General features: G+C 47.5%; 1 protein-coding gene across 2 annotated transcripts in view; it reads right to left on the bottom strand.

Moving 5' to 3' along the window:
* Positions 1-24,920, bottom strand: part of TBX1 (T-box transcription factor 1) — a 138,918-nt gene that overhangs the window by 29,845 nt on the left and 84,153 nt on the right. The window contains exon 1 of one of the 2 annotated variants that reach the window (XM_085238481.1): positions 16,696-16,838. The exons of the other annotated variant lie outside the window; for it this stretch is intronic. The gene's annotated coding sequence lies outside the window, so the exon portion shown is untranslated. Of the gene's footprint in view, positions 1-16,695; positions 16,839-24,920 lie in introns of those variants that run through there. 2 annotated transcript variants of the gene reach the window in all.

The following is a 24,920-nucleotide window of genomic DNA, read 5'->3' as shown; positions in this document are numbered from 1 at the left end:
CCCCTCGCACACTGTGGGCTGGGCTCAGCGCCTGGGAGCTGCCATGCAGGTGACCAGGTGCCAGATACCATCAGGACGGGGATGGGACAGAGAGGCACAGACAGCCTGGCTCTTGCCCTGTACCACCAGCATCATAAAAACAAAACAAAGCTGGTCCTCCCTTGAGCTTTGCTCAAGGAATTAGAGAAATGAGGCCATTTACATCTTTGCACGGGCGACTGAGCCTGGCAATGACCTTTGGTCACTACTGAGCGGGGCTGGATTTGAAATGTGAACTGGAGAGCAGGAGGTGAAAACCTCCATATCCCATTACAAATCCCTGGGGACGCCCAGGGCTTGTCAAGTCGTAGTGCTTTGCTGCTTATTTATTACTGTTTGTCTACCATTGTAGCCATTGCTGGGGCTCGCGTTATGCTCAGGCAGTGGTCAGCGGCTGAGTGGCCTCTGGGGCCGGCTCTGCTCCCAGGGGGCTGCGGCTGCTGCCCAGCACTGGGGCGGTCAGGGTGCCTCTCCCTGCTGGTGGGGAGAAAGCATCGCTGGGTGACACAATGCCCAGATGACAGCCATGCGCTGCCTCTGGGATGTGCTGGATAGGGTGCAAAGAGAGCTGGAATGAGAAGTGAATTCACACTGTAGGATAATGAAGTGTGCAGCCCCACACAATAACGATCGAGATGAAGTTTCCCGAGCCGTATTATGGTGAAATTATTTAACATACTATGTATGCAACTCACAACAGATAGCACTTCTCAGTATTGGTGTTGGTTCCTTTCTCGCTTCCAGTATCAGTGTTAGTCGCAACATACAGCCAGAGGCATCAGGGCTTTGGCAGGAAGGGGGTAAGGAAGCCGTGGGCAGCCAGCAGCAGCAGGACCAGAGCAGCTTTGCTGGATCTGCCCTCCAGACACAGGGGCAGGTTCCCACAGCTGAACAATGGGGTTTGCAAGAAGACGTTTTATACAAGAAGTTTTAGCACCCCTGTGTGGCATCACTCTGCTATGTGTGAGCGGAGCAGCACACAGAAAATCTGCCTGAAGCTTCAGGGACTCCGCAGCAGCCTGTGTCTGCTGATGGGACTGAGAGTCTGCCGGGAGGCTGAGCCCTAGCAACCACCTCATCAACAGCTCAGCCTCCAGAGAAAGCTGCAAACCCTCCTCGTAGCAGGGATGGACACCACAGGGCTCCCCAAGGCAGTTCCTTACAGGTACAGGAAGCTGTCTTGATACAGCAGGGAAAATAGGGTGCAGAGAGCTTGCAGTGATAAACTCACATAGATCAATGTGCCTGGCTGTGACATTCCATGCTTTGCAGCAGAAGTGATGATGATTATGTTGCTTACAGTGTGGGACAGCTGAAGGAGGTTGCTGGAGCTGCTGAAAGTTAGTGGAGCTGTGCTGATTTCCACAGAGATGTGATGTCTCTTTTTGTCACAAGTACCGGGTTATTTCCTATGGGCACTTAGGGATTCAGGAGGTGAAGTCCCATTTCCAAAGGTGAGAAAGCACCTAAGTGCTTGTCTGCAGAGTTTTGCCACAGGTTTGCCACCTGAGGGTACTCAGACACTGGTCAGTGATGGGGACAGAGAACAAAGCCCAGCAAACAAGGGTGCGATGCAGGCTGCCAGATTGCTTGGACTCTCTCGGAAATACGACCTTGAGTCTCCCTGACTCTCAGGGGGATTTATGCTGTTAAGTCGATTCTGGAAATGCTAATCCAGAAGTGTGTATTTCTCACAGCTCTGTCTGACATGCCTTCCTCTAGGACAGGCCGTGCTGTGTAAGGCAGCTCCAAGGGTAACTTGTTAACCTGCTGCTGTGTGTCAAGATCCCATGCGTCTTCTCAGCCTTTCACTGCTGCGAAGTTCCTCTGCTGTGGAGCCATCCTGCTTGGTGCTGCAGATGTGTTTGGAGCAGTGCTTTCACTGCTGTGCTCTCAGTGTCCCTGCCACCAGCACAAAGATGCTTGCACGACTGCTCCGCAGCCAAAACTCGCTGAGGGTGGGTCAGAGAGTAAAACTGAAAAAAAGAAATGTGGGACTGTGAGAAAGTGCAACACAGGTTTAGTGCTGGATAAAGGAAATTCCCAAGAACGGGGCTCACTGGTGGCTCTTCGTGCACAAAATTAAGCTTTATTAATCCAATAAAGCAAACTGTTCAGTGAAACCTTTCCAGTAGAGCAGCCAATGCGCTGAATAGGATTAACTCTGCTCTCAAAGCAAGTAAAGACCATCTCTGTATCCAGCGCTGAATTTTTTGGCTTTGTTGCACTTTCAGAGCCTGAATTTCTTATTTTTGATTTGCTTTCTTTAGCAGAGGCATATGGTGGTCAACTGAGACTTACAGCCCAACTGAATACACAACAGAAAATGTAGGGTTTCATCGAAACACAAATGGGTCAAGTGTAAAGGACTGTGCTTTTATGATCCAAAAACTTAAATCGGCTCTAGTTAAAATTACATATTTGTTCCTTGCATTTGTTTTTGTTACTTTTGTCAGGAGTAGAGTCCAAAATATGTAGGACTCCAGAGCAGCTTTGGGGATATCACATTTTCAGCCCAGTGGCTGAATTGTGCCATAATGTTTTTAGACTTCTTGAAAACATGGATAGAGAACAAATTTGACAAAACAGAAAAATCTTTAAATCCAAAGTCTCCTTAAAACAATCAGTGTATGTAGTCGTTGCAAAACATTCTGCAGAACCTGTTCTTCTATTGGTGTTCCTGTGCTGAGAGCACTTTTCATTTCAGTGCCGGGTTTTAGCGATTTCCACCTTGTTTCATGCTCTGACAAATCTACAAATGCTTTGCCTTGCCTGGTGCGAAGTGCTGTGCTGTGCCAGAGGAGACAAGCAGCTCTGGAGACGAGTGGAGGCAGGAAAACACATTCTGCTTTTGCTGCAGCACTTTCCCTCACTGAGCACAGAGGCAAAATGCAGTGTGGTTACTCTGTGCCCAGTGATTTCCTTCTGCCTGGCTACTGGGTCAGCACTGGACTCATTTACCGAAAATGTGTCTCCTTGCCAAACCTCCTGCCCAAGGTGTACGCTGGGCACAAAGTGCCTCTGAGTCCCCGCAGCAGCCTGAGCATCCATGTGCCTTCCCATCTGAGAGGGGCTGCAGGGCATGGCCAGGCTGATGTGACCAGGCTATCCAGCTGAAGTGATGGCAGAAGAGGTATTAGCTGGGCAATTATGGGTTTTCAGTATGTTTCAGAAAGTCTTGTTTAACTACAGCCTTTCCTGGTCCTTCTGCTTGTAGATTTCAGGGTACCTCTGGACGTGGATTGCTCACCCCAAGTCTCCATGCTGCCCATGTTGAGCAGGCAGGTTGTCCTGGTGAGGCAGCGCTGGCAGGCAGGACCACGGATGTGATCTCAAGGCTTTGTTGAAGAGGGGTAACTACGTTTCCCTGTTTAAACTGCCAGCCAGCCTCAGCTGGATAAAGTGTTCCCTTCTTAGCTGGAATCATTGTCCTGTCCTGGGAAACAGCTGCTGTGACAAACTTAGGGGGCAGCTGCCACATGGAGAGGGCTGACGTTTTGGTGGCACAAAGCTGCTGAGCCCAGAGATGTGCTAGCAGAGATCCAGGGCTCAATGGGAGCCTCACGAGCCCTTCTGGGCTTCGTACAGGTTGAACTAGAGCCCACATAAGGAGGGAGCGGTGGGACAGAGAAGAGCTTGAGGCTGAGTGCAAGTGTGATTTGCAGGACTGGGGAAGGGGCCACCACTGCCCAGAGCACTGCCTGCAGCAGGACATGTGGTTTGGGATGGGGGAAAGAGGCCTCCGTACAGCTGGGTGTTGGGGTTCCTTGCAGGCTGCTCAGACCGTGTGATCCTGATACTGTTAATTTTGCAAATATGCCCAAGTCCAAAGACATCTGAGTCAAGACAAGCTGAGTCAATGCCCCAGCTAAGTGAAAGCTGGTGAAATACAGACTGCCCTTTTTCCTCCTTGCAGCCCCGGTGAAGTGCAGTCTCTCAAGTAGGTCTTTATAAATGATCAAAGCATCTGTGTGGCTTTTCCACTCACAACCCAAGGTCCAGTTTAATAATGTAGCTTGTTAAATAAACAAGTGGCTATGCAGAGCCCCGGCACTGTGACGATGGAGAAGATCCGGTGTTCTCTCCCCACTTCAGCGCCAGCTGTTGATGGACATCTGTCTGTAAAACATTGGGCCTTTTACTGTTTTTAATACAAGAAATGCCTTTTCCTGGAGACCACCACTGAATACTGCTTTGTCAGAATGGCCCCTTCACAATCCAAACAGAGAGCAAGTGAGCATAGAGGATCCATTACCCAAAACTCAACAAAATCTTCCTCACCCATGAAAAGTGTAGGAAGATCTGGGGATGGGGCTCGGCAGCGGGGGGAGCAGTTCCTGGAGGGTGGTGAGCTGGGACTGCCAGGGGAAAGGGATTCCATTTCTCTATCCCACAACTCTACTGCTGGCTAACAAAATTAATCCCTTACTAAAGAGAATGGGAAGCTAACTGGCATAATAGGTTCATAGAGTTTGATGTGCTTCCAGTTTTCAGAGTTTCTATACCTCCAGATGCTAAAAGCACAGCATCGACACACTGGGGAGACAATCTCTCTTGCAGATACAGTTTGAGTTCACATTTTTTGCATGTGCATTTGGATTGTAAGCTTGAATCTGATCTCAGCCACCAAAATGGGTGGCTCATCCTTTTGTTAAACAGGAGATTTGTTTTACTAAGAAAATGCATAAAATGCAAATGCCAGTAACATATTTCTTTAACTGAGCCAAATTCCACATTCTTTTATGCTCTCAGATACCTCCACAAGCAGCATTACTTTGTGTTGTGTGCAGAGCTCTCAGAGCAGGAAGGCACGGCAGAGCTGTGGGAAACACCGCAGCACAGCTGCCAACCCGAGAGCTGCCCCAGAGACCCCCGCCATGGGGCTGAGGTGGACGCAGGGTTACAGCAGCACTGCAGTGCCACAGGTCGCCTGGGCATCACCTCGGTGCTGGCACACGTCCCCACATCCATTTTGTATGGGAAGAGGAGATTTCAGCACGACCGGTAAATTCAGGCTTTCTTAGTGATCAGTCCTGGAGGAGACATCGATGGCCAGATAGATGTTAAGTGCTAATGAGAAACGGTCCATCAGAACTGGCAATGGACCCAGCTCTGAGGTGGTAAATAACCCAAGTGCTCTTTTGGCAGCAGAGCAAAAATCTGTTTTTGTGCAATGGTCAGCAGAGGTGAAATCAGCCAGAGCAATCTCGGGCAGGCAGGGGGCTCCAAGGGAGCAGCTCAATTCAGGGCTTGTTTCACTGCCTCGCAGTATTTGCGATCCGTTTTTGTGCCCGGAAAAGGTTTGCTTCAGTATAGGAAAGTTCCACCCGTCTCAGAATAGCTTCCATTTTCCGAAAACAATTTGATGTCATCAACAATGATTTCACCCTTTGCCTCTTCGGGGTGAAATTGCAGCTGGGTGACATTCTCACGTTATGCACGGACACGCGCAGCAGAAATTCCTTCAATCTAAGAGCGCTGCACCGCAGGGTCACCTTGTCACCTCCCCACCTTGTCAGCACGGGCACAGCACCCTTTGGCTCCCACCGAGGGCAGGCTGGGGTGCAGCCTCCGGGCTGTGCTCCCTGTGCCATGGCAGCACCGTGACAGCACAGGGCCGGACATCCATCTCCCGGCTCCTTCCATTCCTGTTTTTCACAGATGAAAAGAGCGATTTCCTCCTGGTAACACCCAGGAGCTGGCAAGTCTCAGCCTGGAGTGATTTCTTTCTCTTTTTTTTTTTCTTTCTAAAGAGCAGCGATAAAAATAACCCCTGGGAAAAAAAAATCAAGCACTGAAACCCACGAGGGTCTGACGCAACCTTCACTCGCAGGAGCACCAGGGCCGACAATACCATAATAAAGATCTGAGGTATCACCAAGAAAAATAGGAAGCAGCCAAAGAGAAAAAGGTCACCGCAGGCTGGCTGTAAACACGCTCACTTTGCACGTACCTCGGCTTTGCCGGTGCGGCTGCTCACAGGCAGGAGTGTGACGCTGCACTTTTGGTGCTTCAGGTATTTATTTTACACTCTGACTCCCAGTCTGAGCCTCTGAATGTAAAAACAATCAGAAGACTGAAGTGTAAATTCTCCCTGCTGATTTATTTACTGTTGTGTTTTTATAGCACCACATGGCTCTCAGTTTGCACTGGGCCCATTCAACCAAAACGCGTGTCATACACTTCCAGAGAAATGAATGACTTTATAAATTCTCTACAATAATAATCCCACGTACAGGAATGCATGCAGAGAACACCCAGACAGGGCTGGAATGTTTTAAGAATATAATATTGTGCTTTTTTGGTCAGGGAAACATATTTCTCTCAGGGATATGTGGTGTGGCCCAGGCTCCAGCCCTGTCTGCCTACCACCTGTAATGAGCCCTCTGGGAGATTCTAGTTCAGGCCACCCAAACCGTGAGCTGGGCAGAGCCGTCAGTGCCGTGATGTTAACAGCCTTCATGAAGGCCGGCCCAGCGGAGCCGCGAAGCGCCCGCAGTGGGGAAGGAAGAAAGAAAAGGCTTTGATAGGAAAAACATCTGATCTGTGTTCTCTAATCTTTGCTTTGTTACTTAAAGTATCTTTAAAGGGCTTACTACCTCTGCAACAGGGACTTCTTTCTCTTCCCTCAGAAACTCCATTTAGAAAAGCAGGAAAATGCTTCCAGAAATGGAGACTCTTTGAAAGAAAACTTTAGCTGGAGGGATCTGACTGTCTCTGTTTCAGAAGCTGTTTTTTCCCCCTGTTTTGTGGCCAAGCAACACCTTTGTCTGGGGTGAGAAAGCAGCTCCTTCTGCCCATCCTGCGGATGGAAAGCAATCTGAGCAGGGAGAGGAGACACTGTCCTCTTAAACACATGGTGTGGTCAGCTGGAGCCACTCTGCTGCCAGGGAGGCAGGCTGGCAATGCCCGTGGCACCCAGGGAACGTGTGTCATGCTCTTTCCTGCCCTGGTTTGGAGCAGGGATGTTGCTACAGCTATAGTCTTGACCAGGTAGCTGTCACCCGGATGGGGTGGCCACTGCTTCTGTAGCACCTTAAGCCAGGCTGGGATGCGGGTGGCGTCCTCTCCAAGGGTGGCAGTGCAGCCCCAGAGCAGTCACAGCTGTTAGGAATGATGAACCCTCCTATCTCCACAGATCCTGTTAACCCAAATCCTAGAAGGGAAACATCTGAACAAGTTCCTGGCTCTATTTACAAACTCCCTGGACACAGTCCATGCTAAGATCTTTTTCCCTCTTAGCAGAATATTTTTCTTTGGGCCTCAGGGATGTTGCAGCAGCTGTTTGTAAACATTTTGCATTCAAAATTAGCAGGAGGGTGAGCAGGGGAATCACATATCAACTTTGTCCTCTCAAGCATCTAAAAAATGTTGCAGCTACATTGGTGCTGCCCCTGCAGATTTTAGAAGCCAGTCAAACGAGCCAGAAGCCACTGGGCAGCTGCCGTGCCCCAGGCACACAGCCCACCACCCGCTGCCTCTGCTGGGGCTGGAAACCAGCCCAGAGCCTGCAGCCAGGTAGGGAACAGCAGGGGAGGTTTTCTGGAAGAGGAAGGAGGCAGAGGCCGATATGAGCGTTCAGAGCCAAGAAGCCATGTGGAGGGTAGGTGCTTTGTGGCCAGAGAGGAGGCTGGGAGTGATGAGCACTTTGGAAACCTGGTGTCCCTCTGAGAAAGCCTTGGGTGGCTGCAGGGTGGCATGAAGCTGGGCTTGAATCCAAGACCTGACCTGTGCCCTGCACCCCGTGTCCCTCGCAGTGTTCGGTCCTTGAAAACCAGATACAGACCTGGGTCCCTCCCCGTCCTCCACTGTGAGCCCCTGCTCAGAACCAGATGAGTTTTATATCCAAAGGAGAAAGCTTCAAAAAACAAAAAATGCGAATAATCTTCCTGCACAATAACAGGGGCAGAATTAAATCCTGTCACTAATGCATAAAAGGATTTTGGGAAGATTATAGCTTTTGTGCACATCCCAAAATGGTCTGGCCCATGTGAGACCTTCAAAACTGCTGAATGAAGCTGTTGTGCTGCGATTCCTGGAGACATCTGTGATCTCTACAGGACTGTGGCCCTGACACGAGTCCTTCAAATCAGAACGGCCAGAGCTTGTCACCCCTCAGCAATTGCTGCAAGGGTCAGAGCACCGGGCACTGCAGGGCTGGGGCAGCTGCATGCCACCTGACTTGGCAGAGCTTTATCCATCCCTTCTTATTCTAAGGTTGCCCTTGAGATTGTGTTACCTGTCATCGTATCTGGGAACAAGTGTATTTTAGGAGACATCTTTAAAACTACGCCCAGCAGCAGGCCCCTGTTTGTACATCACTTAGCATTTGCTCCCAAAGGTGCATCTGCTGAGGCTGCTGCTCATTTCCTTTCTTTTCGGATGCTATTCAAGGTAACCTGAACCTAAACACAGAAAGTAAGCAGAAGCACACAAACTCTGCAGACCCCTAGCATGCAATTAGCAGCATCAACGGCTGAAGTGGGTCAAGGAAGCCAACCATGTCCACCCTGCTTTCACCTCTCCCAACTTGCAACCCTGCCTGACACCAGATGCGTTCCCTCTGCTGTTTGCTGCCATTCAGACTCTGCCTTGCTTTTGCTGCCTGTCCCGTCAGACTGAAACAATACAGAACATGTTTTACAAGGTAATTCTACAGTGAGGAGGGAGAATTTGTAGTTTTATGGAGCTTGTAAACCCAACTTGTAAAGTCCTTTAAAGCCCACAGCTTGGGCATTTCAACCTACTGACACTTAGGGATAAAGGCTGGTGAGGGCAGGGGTGAAAGGGACCAAACTCATTGCTGCGGGGTCTGCAGGCACTGGAGATTGCACAGGGAATGAGTCTGTGATTGTTTAACAATTACTTTTACACAATTAGCCTAGCTTATCTCCGTTACCTCTCAGGGCTAGCTGTGTCCTCATGAGGACATGTGAGCGTGAAAGAGTCCAAATCAGCACTGCTGAGACACTAAAAGGACCTGAATGAGCTCCTGGTTTGCGCTTTGCCAAAAATGGTGGTAACTGCTGCCTCTGGCAAGTTTTGTTTGTGTGCCTCACAGGTCGGGGTGAGCACCCATGGGTGGCAACGCCACAGGAATGTGAGGCACTAGTGCGCTGGAGTGCCCCGAGAAGGAATAAATAGCCATCTATTGCAAAGCACCAACCATGAACGTAATTGAAGGCAAATGATAATAACAGCAAGTATTACAGAGGGGCTTCTAATAAAGCCTGCTCTGTGTCCCGAGCCAGGCATGTACCTGCCACTGCGGGCTGCACAAGGTAATTATTCCACGGGCAGCCGGGATGATTGATGGAGATATTCATTAAACACAAACCTGACACTTTGCTCTCTAAATCCAAATAATCCAGCCAAGCTCTCTTGGAATAGGGCACCCTCCTCCCTGCACGTTTTAAAGGAGGGTTTCAAAACAAAACTGGCAGCCGTGTCCCAGAGCCCAGACCCAACGGGGCAATCCCTGCTCAGTTCTGAGGGCCGAGGGCAGGTGCTCGGCCGGGGCCAGCTGTGCACACACGGACCCTAAGCAGAGAGTATTAGGCTGTGACAGCTGCAGCTGGCTCTGAAATAAGCACTGAGCATGGAGATTATGATAGATTTTGCCTGTATTATGAAACTGATTTTATATCATATATGAGGTAAAAAAGTTCTGTCTCTCAAAGGGATGGAAATCCTTTTGCACAGCCAGAGCCACCAGCGGAGCAGAGCTCAGGGCTGCTGGTGGGGTCATGCTGACAGCATCTTGTTGCCTGGTGGCTGGTCAGCACAGAAAACATCGATATCTGACTGTCTGGCTTTTGTCTGAGGGAGAAATGAGCTGTTTTTTATTCTTTCTTTTCTCTCAATAAAAGCAGCTTTTCAACTTCTTTGCTCTTTTTGACCAACAACCAGGCTTCTTTGGTCCAGCTGTTTTTGTAGTGATAAAGCAGGCATCAGGATCCTGTTTCTTCATTGTCACCAACAAGGGATGTCAGTCCCATCAGGGCCGATCATGCTGTGTTTGCTGCACTCCTAGGAAAGCCCTCATGACAAGGCTCTGGGCTGCTGGCAGGATCTGCCCGTCTGTACCGAGGATCCTGATTCCAGTGGTGTGGAAAGGAACAGCCAAAGTGATGGGTGCTGCCCAGCCCACAGCCCTGATGCCTCTGCTGCTCCGTCAGCTGAGAATCTCAGCCTGTAGTCAGCGATTCCTTGTGCCATGCAGACTTCAGCATTAGCCCATGAAGACAGCAGCCTTACAATGCCGAACGGTATGAACGGCGTAAGTAGCACCATTTTGTTAGTTCCTAGTAGCTGCTCTTAAGGAGAATGGTGTTTAGGAGAACTGTGGAGTACAACTTTTAAAAAATACTTTCTAACATTGTTAGTAGTATCTCCGAAGCCATTAAAATGTCCAAGTTAGTTCTGACGGGCTTTTGTTACTGGGGTGAGCTGGCAGTGAATCTTTATGAGTATGTTGAACTATGTGATTTAGCAGTGAGTGGGACACGTACCCAGGTCTGAAGCGGCTCTCACTTTTTTATGACTGAACTCGTATCTAATTCTCCTTTAGTTAGTACCACAAAACAACAGCCATGTCAAGACTGACGAAAAGTATTATCAGATGATCAAAATGCCAGAGTATAACTTCAAACCATTTAAAACATTGGCTGACGTGCCTTAATAAAAGGAAGTTAAAATTTGGACACCATAAAATCTCTGCAGAAGGCTGTCAGTGTCTGCTGTTTTCACATGAAATTAGATTTTTTGTTACTAACTCTTCTGTGAACCAGCAACGAGCATCTCCTGGGCAGAGACCAGCTCCTGGGACATCAGCAACAGCTCTCTAGGCAGGTTAAGACTCTCACCTTTGCTCTCAAGGAGCGAGGGAAGGTCTCACAGTGGGCTCGTGGGAAAGGGGCCCACGGGCTCTCAGTGAAGCACATTGGCAGGTTTGTCTGAGGATGGATGGTGCCCCAGCAGCAAGTTGCGGATCTCCAAAGTGGGGATAGAAAATGATGACTTAAACACATGATCCAAAGGAACGTGTCAAGGGGAGATCCCCTGATGGGCCATAAGGCATTAGTTTCAATCCTTGGAAAGTTTAAGTGGGTTTGTCTTTCCAGGTGATCCATCAAGCAACCCTGCTGCGAGAGCAAGGACTCTGCAGCAGGCAGCCGGCCTCAGCACAGCCTGCGCACAGCTCCACGCGGTCCGGCCCTGCCCTGGTCTCCTGCTGCTGTGCTGGGCAGGATGGAGCTGCTTCTCTCTGCAGCCAGACTGATGGAAAGATCCCGTCTGCCAGATGAATGATGCTACTTGGACTATGCTGGACAGGACTGTGGCAACAAACCTGTGATTTACGCCTAAAATCATGAGTATGTGAAGGACCAGCCTTCTGAGTAGCCACTGTTCAGAATTTGGACCACGTGTCTTCACTGTTGACCAACAAAACGTTGCCTTTCCTGTGAGCAGTAAATGGGGCTCCTCTCTCTACACCTTACTCAGGGCTGTCCGCCTGCAACTTACCAGGCCCCTATTTTGCAACAGGACTTGGTGGGAACCAGCCCTGCCAGATCCTTTTGCAGGGCAAACACCCTCAGAGCTGCATATTCTAGAGATCCTACTTGCTCTTGATTCTTTTTCAAGGTGGTGAAAGGCTCATGGTTCCCCAGGTGTGTCTGACCGCACTGGGATGGATCCTCACGTCCTGCATGAGCCAGGTGCTGCTTGCAGTGCCTGGGGAAATGAGGGAAGCAGGATGCATGGCGGGCTTCAGGCTCACCTCATGACATTATTTAGTCACTGGGGTTATGGGAAATTGCCCGAGCTGTCCGGGAACTGACAGTGGGACCCCATCCTGTTATCATGCTATATAACTGCCCATCAGGAAATGACATAAATACTCTCGTTACTCTGTATTTTATTTTTCACTATTGTGAAGCATCTTTTTTGCTTTGTTTCTGCTGGTGGTGTGTGACCAATCATAGTGCCCTGGCTCCCCACATCCTGCTGGGCAAGGTCCACCTCTGGCCCTCAGAGGATCAGGCAAAGGATGTGCCTGTTAGCCACTGTTTTTTCTTGCTGCCCCAGTGATGTTGCCTAGGTCAGGAAATAAACCTATTTGGAAAGTGGCAGGAAGGCAGGCTTTTATCAAGCTGCCTGTGTTGAACATACGCAGCAAGATGGGCACCGTGTGTCAGCCAGGACAAGGGCTATGGGACTCTGAGTTCCCATGGGTCCAGTTGTTGTGATCCGGAGTGACTCCAGGTCGCTGCATCCTCGCATCTGGCCCTTCCCTCTTGGAAACCTGCTTCTGCCTGGAGTGACCCATTCAGCAATGCCTTTTATGTGACTTTGGCACTTTGCACCCTGCCTATCCTGAGAGAGGAAGTTCCTTTTCTTTGCATCTCTGTAAATATATTAAATGTTACCACAGACTAATTGCTCTCCAAGAGCTATACACCAAACTGGCAGTCAGGCAACTCAGAAGACTAAGCAGAGCCACAGCCTGTGCAATGAATACAGGAAAGCCATTCACTGGCTTACTGCTATTTTTTACCTTGCTCTGCGCTCAAGCTCCTGGAGGCCAGGGCTTTGGCTGCCACGGGTCCACCCACCCCTAGCCCTGGGCAGCCCCTTCCCTAGGAGAGGGAATCCTCTGGCTCGTCTGCTGTGAGCAGCCCCATGCAAACAGCCAGGGAGAACTGTCACAGGAGATTCTCTGATTTACAGCGGCACTGTGGTAGAGTATTTCTAGCTCAGCTAACAGCTGTTTTGTTAATTCCCAATTTCTTCCATAATCTGTACATTTTTGTCCCAGCTAGGACATGGACTGTGATATATGATGGAGAGCTCTCCCATTAATCATGTGCAAGTGAAAGCATAAACTGGCTTTTATTAGTTTTCAGAGTGCCAGGTCACATAAATTAACTGGATCCTGTGTTTAATGTGTCCTGAGCAGTGTAGCCTACCTTTCCTTGTGCGACAGGAAACTTGCTATGCCTACATGGGCAGCAGGAACATACCCTCCTGTGCAGTCCCTGGCCTGACTTTTGCCTACGCTGTCACACTGGGATTTGGCTGGGTGCACAGACAGGGACAGGACCGAGGCACATGGAAAAGCACTACTGAGTGACTGTCTCACCTCCACTGGGAGCTGCTTGGTGGCGCAGAGCAGAGGGAAATGAGACAGTCTCCAGTTCCACTTACCACACTGGGGACATACACTGGAGTCCCATCTGTGCTGGGACTGGAGAGCAGCGTGTTTGAGGTACACAGCAAGGGGCAGAAACCACAGAATGGCAGCATGCTACATGCTGGTAGCCAGGCTGCATTTGCTGTAGGCCTCTCCTTTCTTGCTTTCCCCAGCCTCTGCATAGATCAGCCACTGCTCACCACGCAGCTACATGAGCTGTAAGCTCACTCACCCAGGGCTGCAGGGTCACAGAGGTGATGCCAAAGATCTCCAGAAATAATATGCCTGGCCCTCACAGTGAGATCTGCGATGGGACATTCTTACAAAACTAGCCCTATGTGGGAAGCCAGGGAACTCTGAGGCCCAGCACTCTCCTCAGCTGGTGCCTGTGTGATGGGGATGTGGGTGATGTGTCTTGGTACATTCCAGGGACCATGTATAGACATCCCTCTCTTGTACAAGGATACATCTGATTGCAGGAAAGGTGGAGTTGTAACGTGCCTAAGCTGAGATTCAGAAACAGGCATAGAAGGTGGGGAGCAGATCTTACTAATTATGCTTCTTATGCAGTAACTTTCCTAAAACGCCAAGAAACAAAAGTCTCTATTATAATCACAGCATTTCTGGGGCTGCCCTGGCACTAGAGTTATATTTACATTTAGGATAGCCTGCTATCTCTGACAAAAGAGGTTTTTTTTACCATAACTAGGGGTCACAGATGGGGAAAACTAAGGCAAATGGAGATGATACACTGCGTGTGCAGAGCCAGAAACCTCCTGAGCGAGACTTAAAGGATGTAACTGTGAGACCATGAAAAGCTTTCTGAAATGATTTCACTGCAACCTAGCATGCTTCTGCATCCCAAACTCAGCTGTTTATGGCAAACTCACGCTATGAAAAAAACAGTGACTCAGCTTCCAGTGGGTTTCACTGCACGTGCTTTTCCTGTGGTATGCAGCAAGTAACCAACCCTCCAAGGGCTCAGGTTTTTTGAAAAGAAGAGATGTCACAATTCCTGGCATCCCTGATTTGCATAGGATGCTTCTGCTCAGTAACTCTAGAATAATGATGGTGATTATAAACACATGAAGGAGAGCGGTGAGGGTGGTGAAATCCAATGTAATCACACATGGGCTAATGTGCTGATGGATGGGCTGTGGTTTCAGGATGCCGGGCTCTGCGCAGCCCGCTGAGTTCCCATGGGCAGAGGAAAATCCCCTGCAGGGGCTCTGCAGCTCTCCCCGCAGGAATTCTGCTGCCCCCATAAGGGTCCCCCCCAAACACTGAGCCACTGCTATTGGGCAACAGAGAAAATAAAACATTGCCTCTATGAAATGCTGTCATCTAACTCCTGTGATGAGAACCTGTGATTGTGTGTGTGCAGCCTAGCCAGCCTGTGCCTAGTCCTGCAGCTCAGAGAACCTGGCTCAGCAAAGACAGAGCAGCTGGGGTACAAAGTGACCAGAGAGTTTCTGCCTGGTCATGTCATAGCATAGCATAGCATAGCATAGCATAGCATAGCATAGCATAGCATAGCATAGCATAGAATGGCCTGCTGGAAGGGTGCAGAGGCAACTCAGGTGCTGTTGGCACAGACTGGAGCCACCCTGGGGCTGATCTAACCCATCTTGGCTGCCACGCACTTGTGCTTGAGCGAACATCATAGGTGGGCCCGTGTTTTCTCCTGACATTAAATATACTCTTTTTATTTTGCAGCTCCTATTCTTCTTTGTGACATCAGAAACACCTCAGTGTGAGGACCGGATGTGACACCTCCTCTCACATCACCCATTCACTCATACACAGACTATTAACCTGTGCAGGATAGTGTTATAATGGTTTGGTATGTCAGCAAAGAAGTGTTGCACTGTTAGCAGCAGACTTTAGATATTCTTACGCTTCTCAGCTGCAGAGAACCCAGGGCTCACCCTGATGTGTCTACAGTCAAAAATGAGGGCTGAATGCCACCTGACCAGTACTGTGCCAACACACCCTGATTTGCTACAAAGCCCAGGTTAAAAGCATTGACATGTTTCATGACTTCATGTCAAAACTGTTCAACTGTTCCCAAACTTAGAAGCCTATGAAGGCACTGGTTCCCTCTGGGAAGGACATTCAGACATTAGAACATGATACACAGTAAAAAAGGGAGTACTGGACAAATACTTAGCTTCCTGATTTTCTGTAGCTACGGATTATGTGCTTAACAGATTTCTGCCCCTCTGTCATATAACTGCCCTCAGTAGGGAGGCTTATTTTAACCAAATGGACATTTTTCCTTGTTCTATTAAGAGCAAGCCGACCACAAGGAAGGTTTTTATGGGCTCTGAAGGAGATTTTTACATTCCTGTAGAATTAAATTAATTATCTGTTGGGAACAAGGATTCCCTTTTCCCTGGTTTGACTAAAATTCCCATGACTAATTGCCATAGTGCCATTCAGGCATTCACTGCGGCAGAGGAATGGGTTTGGCTAGGGGACAGGTAGCATCCCCAAAAGCACACAGGCTGCCATCATATCCTTCCCATTTGTTTGAAAAGAGTCCTATCTATCACATCAGACAGCTCCATTTTGGCACGTATGCACTCAAAATTCAGTGATGATCACAAAGTGTATTGGATAGCAGTGTGGAAGGAAAGGAGGGATGCAAAAGAGATACTGAGCTCTGCAGAAAACTGCATAAACCCAAAAAGCATCTTTAGTTTAGAGCTGGGGCAAACTCTCTACAAAAAGCAGCTAGTCCTTTAGAAAATACATTCTCCTCTTTTTGATATAAATACAGATTCACCAGCTGTCCAGTTGTTAGCTGTGCTTTTAAAAGCCATTTTAAAGATAGGATAAGCTCACCAGTCAATCAATTTTGTTACTTAGCAGCAAATACGGATAAATCGCAACCAACTGGCGTGCAACTATCTAGCAAATACCTTCCCAGTTGTTAAAACAGTTCAAGGATTTTGACAGTGAAAGCTTGGTCAATTTACCTTAAGAAGACCCTACAGTCTGCTGTCTGATCACAGCCTTCATGAGCACCTCTAGGAAACAAGCATGTGAGAAAATGGTGAGCTGACCACGGATATGTACCACATCTCTAGGTTAATGCACTCTTCTGTACCACAGCCTCAGTCACAGGAGCAAACCCTCCATGCAATTTCATGTTCTAGACACTAGAAGCAGATAGAAGTACTTAGAGCTAGAAGTTATACGTGCATTTCTACAAACAACAGAAGTTACACATTTCTACATTCTTATAGCTGTGTCTGGAGTCTTTATGCAGTTGATTCAGGAGACCACCTACAGCAGAAATGCAAAAGAGACCCCATGGGTCCTACGTGCAACAGCTTCCAGCAGAGCTTTAGAAGTTTTGGGCAAGGGGTTTCTCCCACTTCTCTTGGAAGATGCTTAGAAACCATCACGTGGATGGCCTCTAGTTTTAGCTTATAATTTAACTTGATGGTACTCACGGTGTTAGTGCAAGTCCACAGCCAGGTGCACCCATGGGGCTGAGCTGCCCAGCGGGACTTCCCTGCTGGGATGGTCTGGGAGGGAAGAGGACTGTGTGTGCTGCACATGGATTGTGGGAACTCGGCACCTTTAAGACAATTCTGCTGCTGTGTTCATGCAGGAGGAGGAGTTTCCCCCTTTCTTTTTGTCCATGTGACACACACTGAAGGATCCCTGAAATATTAAAATAAACAGAAAGCTTGACTTGCAGAACCTGTCTGCTAAGCCAGGAATCACATTTCTTGCTGCAGTTTCAAACCGTCATCCAAAGACTTGTAAAACATTGACAAAAACCTCTTTGCCCCCGGAGCTTTCAACAAAAACAACAGCCCAGCACCCATCCCTGAAAAAGCAAATGTTTTAGAATCTGTTCCCCCTTCTCTCTCCTTGCTTTTACACCTACAAAAGGAAGATCTCTGAGCACATTCTCCTTTGTGATTTCAATTCCTTTTCCATTATTTCTCTCATGGCTGATTTAAGAATTAGAAGGCCCCAACATGCCAGATGTGGGGGAAGTGAGCTTAATGGATGCAGTAAAAGAAACGCAAGGAAAATCCCTGATCTAAGGCTCATTTCCTGCTAGCTCTCCTCACTGCCTGCTTTCAGTGAGCAGTGCACAATCTCTTGTTGGACAGAGCAATGTTCTCCTGTGAAGCAGGACTGCTCTGAGGATAGCTTATCACTGCAGTGTTTTGTGGCATAAAGCACAGGGTGTCCGCAGGATAGATACCTCTAACCAGATTCTAGATGGATCTGTGTGGACCTTACAGATATGCTGCTATGTAAGCTCTCTTCCTCAACAACCTGATGCACAGACACACGGGAGGACAGGGCAGGCTTAGTCCCTGATTAAGACCCAGGAGGTCTGTGGCGTAGGCCAGGACCTGAACCAGGTCTGAAGGAATAGTGTTTGTGTTCCACATGGTAGACAAAACTACTTCTTCATCCTTGGAAATTTCTAATGAAATGTCTATTGATGTCTCTATGGTGAAAAGAGAGGGACTTCCCTAAATGACTTTGCCAGAAAAAAATCTCAGTCAACATTCATGGCAGGGGTGTGAGCTTCATAATAACTGAATACAATTTAATCTCCTAATACTTCTGGGTACTGAACAAATACTCAGAAAGATGCTGGAAATGTCTTACTTGACTGAGATTCTCACGAGCTGATGCACAGTTTTCAGGTGATGGTTCTTTATAGAATATGTGACAGACCCCTCTGTCCTTGTGTTCAGAGAGAAGGTTCAGCTCATAAGCCACCCACAGAAACCATCAAACCTTAAACTGAAAAAAAAGAGTGAGTCATTTCCAAAGGACCTTAACTAGATCTTTCTGTTCTCCTCCAGACTTTGCCCTTCACCCGTCCTAAGTAACGGATTATGAGAAGGCATTTGATTTGAAAACTCAATTTAATTCTGTTTCACACCCAAGCAAGACAGCTGACAGTATCCTCACTGTTTGGACCCAAACTTGCCAGAGTAGCTGCTGCCAGCTGTATCCCCAGAGCTTCCAGCAATGCAGTCTTTCTTTTGTCTACCCACCCAGCAGGACACGCTGAGCATAAGGAGCATCCTAGGCTTCCTCTATGCTGTCAGTCTAGATGAGCCTCGAGAGCCAAACTGCGAAGTTGGATATATCCAGACAAAACTTCCATGACCGCTTCTCAGCACCTGGAAGTATTTCTCTTTTCTCCTTCCCCTCCAACACTTGTGTCCACATGTCTCACAAGTCTTAACAAGAAACATCCTCTTCCTCTTCCTTTTCCTTTCCTTTTTCTTCTTTCCTTATCCTTTTTCTTCCTTTTTTTTTTTTTTTTTTTTTGCATGAATGTGTTGCTAGCTTGGTTTTCCTATGGCTGGTTGGCTCTGTTTCAAATTCTTCTGAGATCACTGAACAATAAGCTTCTCACTGCTTGGTGAAGAAACCTAGAGAGGCTCTGGATACCCTGAACCTCTTATCAGGATAAGAGACTTCAGCCCTGCTAAAAGACCAGGATTTCGCTGACACCTCCTGGCTGTTCATTGCTTCCTTTACACTCAGTTCTCTTGAAATGCAGAGCCCTGGCTACAGCTATCAACTTAATATCCCGTATTTCAGTAAGATCAGGACTGTGTTTTAGCTCTTCTGCTGCACAGAGAGTAACAGCTATAAACCCAGTCAGTCTAGTGGAAGACACCAGGAACTAACCTGGTTCTGGGAACAGAAACCTGCTTATCTTCTAGAGAAAGGAGAGAACAATTGGTTTTGTATGTAGAGAAGTGTTTACATGGGTCAAGGCAGGCCAAACAGTCTCTACCTCAGTGGTGAGAGCAGCAAGACAGGAATTGGGAACTGGGCTGTGTTCAGCAGTAGAGCTACAGTAGTCTCCTGTATGGGGAGCCCTATGCAATGGGGATGTTTGCATTCAGCTTATCAGAGAGGACTGCCCATACAAGCCCAAGGGACCGAAGAGGCCAGAAAAGTACTGGACTTAATATCTCAACAATTCGCCAAGGAGGTGATGTTGACATGGTGGGACAGAGGAGGGCATACAGTTATAAACTTTTATTAGGTGTGGATGATAACAAAGGCACTTAGCAATTGCTGTGCGCTTGGCGTCCCAGGAAAACTGACTCCAAAGCTGGCATCTAGGGAAATGAGCTCTCCAAACTGTAAAGCACAAGAGCTTTGCTGAGAATGTAAGTCAGCTCTTTATTGAATGGTGCACGAGATCAAGTGAGAGGAATTGTTTCACCTGAATCAGCAGATCACTGCTAAGTCATCGCCTGGGCTCATCCATGCACACAGCGAGCATGCCTGGCTGGCTGGCTGGCCTACATCAGCCCTGGCTGAGAGGTTTGCAGCTCTTCAGACACAAGTGCTGGGAGCAAGGCACAAGGTGCTGGGCTGAGCTGTCAGCCAACAGCTTCCAGGGGAGCCAGGGGAGCTCCCTGCAGCTCATTCCCCCTTGCACTCTCTGACTCCCATGACCTCTCTGCAGATGTGTAAATGGCACTGGAGAGGCCTGTGTGCAGGGCTGGTAATTTGTCCTCACCCAGTCTATCCCCCACTGGTATGCAGAAACATGCTTGATGTGAGAAATGTGTCCCTGGCATAAAGCCAGGGCCCAAACAGACAAAGAAATAATGTTTACCCCCAGGGCCTTTCTGACAAACAATAAAAAAGCAATAGAGTCAAGATAGATTACGCGTCAGCTAAAATATTACCTCTTCCTGCCAATTCTTATAAAAGAAGGCAAAGCCGCTCTTTATACTGAACTAAAACTTCTGTTAAAACACTCAGGGAAAATAATCATTTAAACAGCATCTTTCTTTTTAGCCAATGACATTAATATTCTTGTTAAATCTTTATTGTGACAGTCTGCTTTACGGGATGCAACAGGCGCTTTGCTTTGTTTGAACACAGAGTCACCATAGAAATCTTGCAGCCTGAGAAGAACGCCTTGGTGATAGCATCAGGTGGTCAGCCACTGTGCGAGCAGAGGAATGACCTACATTCACCCCTGGAAGGCCCAGAGAACAGCTAAGGTTGCTCACTGGCTTCACTCTGCCATGTGCAGAGCCCTCTCCCAAAGGCGTCAGCAAACTGCAGCCACTGGGGCATCGGCTTGGTGAGTGGGATCAGCAGGCTGCCTGCACCTGAGCCAGGAAACTGCTGCCAGTCACCGGCTGGATTCCTGTGCTCACCTGAATGGGCCCTAACCGCAAGGAGATGAATAGGCACCGTGTGAATATTTTATTCAGTAAACTTGGCTCTGCTGTTGTGCAGAGGGTGAGGCATGTGATTTATTACTTACAAGAATTTGGACAGCCCCTGGCTTAATGTGAAAACACTGGCAAGTGTTAGGAAATTCATGAACTTTACACACACGATTATTGATAACTTTTATTAGCAAACAGTCGTGGATATCCTCCCTTTTGAAACAGTCGCTGACCAAGCATGGCAAACCAACTATGTGGAATTAAGGTAGCACATCACGTGCTACCATTTGTAAACGTCACAGCATCAGAGATTTTTCTGGGCAACAATAGCAAAAGGCGATGGTGCTCCTTAGGAACAGACTAAGAGAAGAGCCTACACTTCTGCAGAGCCTTGGTAGGTCTCAGATAGGCACCTCCTATCGCAGTGTTCAACACAGAGGCAACACCGCTTCCAGCCGTAGCTCTCTTTGATGAGCACTGCTCAGCATCCCTGTGAATGTCTATGCCATGGCATGAGCTGACAAAGGAGAATCATGCCTTTTTCAGAGACAGATATGATCAGAGAGATGAGATAAGCTTGCGATTGCATCCTTGGCTTGGCAAGCCTAAAGCTTTCTGTTACAGAAAGCTATTCTCTGTCTGAATAGAACTGATCTTCAGTAGAGGGCGTCCATGTTGGTTATCAGATGAAAATAAATGTTTCTGTGAGTCAGTCAGCTCCTACTTACATCCTTCCATGCTTGTCTGAATCCACAGATCTGGTGGTGAGACAAAATGTTTACTCACTAACATCTGCATCTGAAGTGGGACAGATGAAGTAAGTATTTACTATATAAACTAAGATATATTTTAATAAAGATGTTAATTGAGGCACGAGTTCAGGCCCTCCCAAAGCCCACGAATGGTGTTTGCACAGTAAAGATCAGATAGGATGTCAGACTGCACACAGACATGGAGTGCTATGTTGTGCAGAAAGGACCACCTCCTTCTGCATATGACAACACTCACTGGCGTTGATGATTTGGTTTAATGGTGTGTAAGAGTGCAGTTGCTTGGGGTTATTAAATAACCACTCTTACCCTGAATGAGAGGGAAAATAAAACCCACCTTTCCAAATAAAAGTAATGGAAAATGATGAGAAACATATTCAGAAGTAACGGGCTGCATCATCAGTCAGGAAGCAGTCTCGTAATGGCAATTTCTGTCCCTGATTTGAAAAGAAGGAAAAGTGGCGTGTTTATCTTTCAGAGATGGCAAGATACTCTCTGGTCCACCCAAAGCAGGGAGAACTCTCACCAGGAAGCAGCCAAGCGACACACGTTTCAGATCAGTGGAAGTGGCAGCACTCTGACCTGCTGCTGCTGGTTTTAATTCCTTAATTAGAATTAAAGAATCTTTAATTTCCCTCCTGTTCCAGAATTCTGAAATTCTGGAACAGGAGGGAAATTCCACGAGTCTGCAAAGAACTGCAACTTGTGCGAACATCTGACCAGAGGTGGATGGGAAACCCCAGGTGGAATTAAGTCAGCAAATCTGATATTGATTCCTTTCCACTTGTAGAAAGATTGATCCTGGATACAAATGCTGAAGGTTTCAAAGGTAGCATATTTCATGCCAGTCTACATAGCTTTCTGGAAAACGGGTTTTGCCAAACTAACATTGTTTTTTGATGGAGTTACAAGCTTCATTAATAAAAATGGCTGCATTGATATAAAACGGAGCTTCCTGTAAGGCATAAAACTTAATCTGCAACATGTTCTGATAAAAATGGTAAGCACTCTACATATCAGTAGCAATTCCAAAGTTGATTACAATTAGGGAACTGTTAGAACACAAAATAGATGGAAAGAAGGCAGTGCAATGAAATGGGGCTGCTTATAGTAGATGCATAGCAGGCACTGATCTTGCCCAAATGCTAGCCAGATCCTTTCTTAAGGGTATTAAACCAAATACAAATTTATCAAGAGATAAACTGGGTCAGAGTGGTTGCTGTTGACAAAGATAAAGAACAGCACCACAAACTGCTGTGAGGCCTTGGCTTGCTTGACCAACGTGCACTTGAATCAGAAACCCAGCATGAAAATTGAAAGTCTCATTTCTAGGATGCAAAGTCCTAGGAACATTAAAAGAGCTCTGGAGAGCGTGGAAACAGCAGTGTAAAACTATGACTGAGAGCATGTGAACTCACCAAGAGGGTACTACAAGGTGAAAAGTGATATTGTCTTTCAATGGGGAATTAGTGAGACCACTGCAAGAACATTCTGTCTTGTTCTTGGACCTACTCTTCAAAAGGATGTGGAGAAAACTGGGATGAGATCCCAAAAACACGTGTCTAAATGAGGCAAGATTTGGAAAATACGACATATAATGAAAGGCTTATAGAATGTGATCTACATAGTTCACCAAGGATAAGCAGAGAGCAGACTTGGAGGAAACATTTTCTATGTTCATTTTTGCTTGGACTGATACCAAATTTTTAAATGGCATTTTCCATGAAATGGATCTCCTGTTCTCTGAGCTGTTCTCATCACAGTGACCCCAAAACCTAATACATCCTATGCTAGAGGTAACATGAAGCTGAATTTTAGCTGGAGATGGATTACATTTCTTTCTAGGTAAATCATTTGCTGGTGTACGCAGCTACAGAATTACATACCCCAATGTCATGAACAATTTCTCCTTGCACCCAAAGAGGCCCTGTGGCTGGGCAGAGGTTAGAGAAGGCGAGGATTAAGCTGGGAGCATCCTGAGCTCTAATCCCACCTAAGCCTCTGCACAACATTTTGAACCTGAACCAGTCATTTAAACCCCTCAGCCCCCAGCCCAGCTGTAGAATGGTGCAAAAATCAAGATCTTGCTGAAAAGCAGATGTTGCATCTCAGCTGAACATTGCTGGGTAAATATACATTTCTAAAAAGTAATTCAATGAAAACACCTGCTGGGGAATGCAGGCAAGTGGATGGATGGAGACTGCTGCAAATAGCATTTACATGAGTTCCTAGGGAGAAGGCTTTTCCCTGATGATAAATTTGTCCCAACAGCATCGCCAGCATCAAACTCCCAGTGATTGCACCTCCAGCGCTGCCAACAGCCAGATTTGGTTTTGTGATTGGCAGCCTGGGCAGTTCCAGCACCCCAGGAGAGGTGGCAGGAGGTGAGTGCTCTCTTGTCACCCGCTGGTTTGGAGCAGAGCAAGGAGCCTTGTCAGTGGAAAGCCCTCTGTTTCAGTGAATGTTTCAGTCATTGGTGAATGTTGCATGTCAGTATTTAGTCATTGCTGGGAAGCAGTAACATGCGTGCAAAAGCAAAGAAAAACAGAACAGAAAACAGTCTTTTAAGGCACAACCAATCTGGTCAAGGTAGCCCATTTGACTCAGGAATGTGAGTTTATTTTGCCCATATGCTTGCAAAGGAAAACAGGAATTGAAAACGGAAGTAGTGCCAAACTGTTTACTTGAAACTGTGGGCCAAAACAGGAGCCAGAGCGTCTGGGAATCCCATCAGGCATCCTCTGCACGCGCACGGGTCCCTGGGGGAGCTGCCCAGAGCCAAGGCTGCAGCAGAGCTGGGGGGTTCTCAGCCACCTCCCCTTCTCTCCAGGGTCTAAGGGGCAGCCTGGTAGCCCGAGTGTCTCTCTGAGGAGTTCCCATCCCAACAGCCAGGCCCGGGCGGGCTGGATTAGAGCCCAGGGTGGGCGCTGGGAACCAGAGACACACAGAGCCAGCAGAGAAGAGGCAGTGCAACTTGGTGGCCCCTGACCCCCCTGTTCATAGGCAACCTGCACCAGAAGAGCAGCGATAACACTGAGATTGTTCTCAGAAGACTTCCGCTAAGAAGACCTACAAAAACACTGGTGACAAATGAAGTTCAGTATTCCAGAAATTTGCACAGCGCTTTTTAAACAAAATTAAATTGCTGCTGACAATATATATATCTGATTCATAATAAAATCTAAATGACATTGAGAAGGTCATGGATTTTAATTACAAGGAAGGATATGGGAAAATTCCATAAGCTTTGTATTTGAGTTATATTCAATTTGAAAAAAACAAATGCAGTTAATGTGATCGCCAAGGAATATTCTGTGCTTTGTGTGTATCAGCAAACTAGGCAAAGTCCCCCTTGTCTCTGATGTTTAGAGTGGAAGGGGGATGTGTAGCTGTGATTTGGAGGAAAAGCCATCAGTATAGTGAAGAGCAGTTATTATCTTCTGCACTTGGCAATAGCTACATCCTGAATAAAGAAAGGTACGGGGATGTGCATGCAGAGACCTGAAACAAAGTCTAACTGAAAGAGAGGTCAGGTTGTGCAGCCAGTTAGGGTGCAGGGTTTGTTCTGCTCAGGCTCCAGTCCTCCTGTATGACATTAGCCTTTGCCAAAGTCTCAGTGAAACCTGGGAGAAACGGGAGATTGCAACGTGTCCCCAGGCTTTGGTAGTAGGTATAGAAAATGTATGTATGTGTGTGTGTTAAGATCCTTGATTG

Source organism: Meleagris gallopavo, chromosome 17 (genome assembly GCF_905368555.1).
Source record: "Meleagris gallopavo chromosome 17, MGAL_WU_HG_1.1, whole genome shotgun sequence".
NCBI lineage: Eukaryota > Metazoa > Chordata > Aves > Galliformes > Phasianidae > Meleagris > Meleagris gallopavo.
Note: the sequence above shows the minus strand (reverse complement) of the source record. Positions and strands in the feature narration are given on the sequence as shown.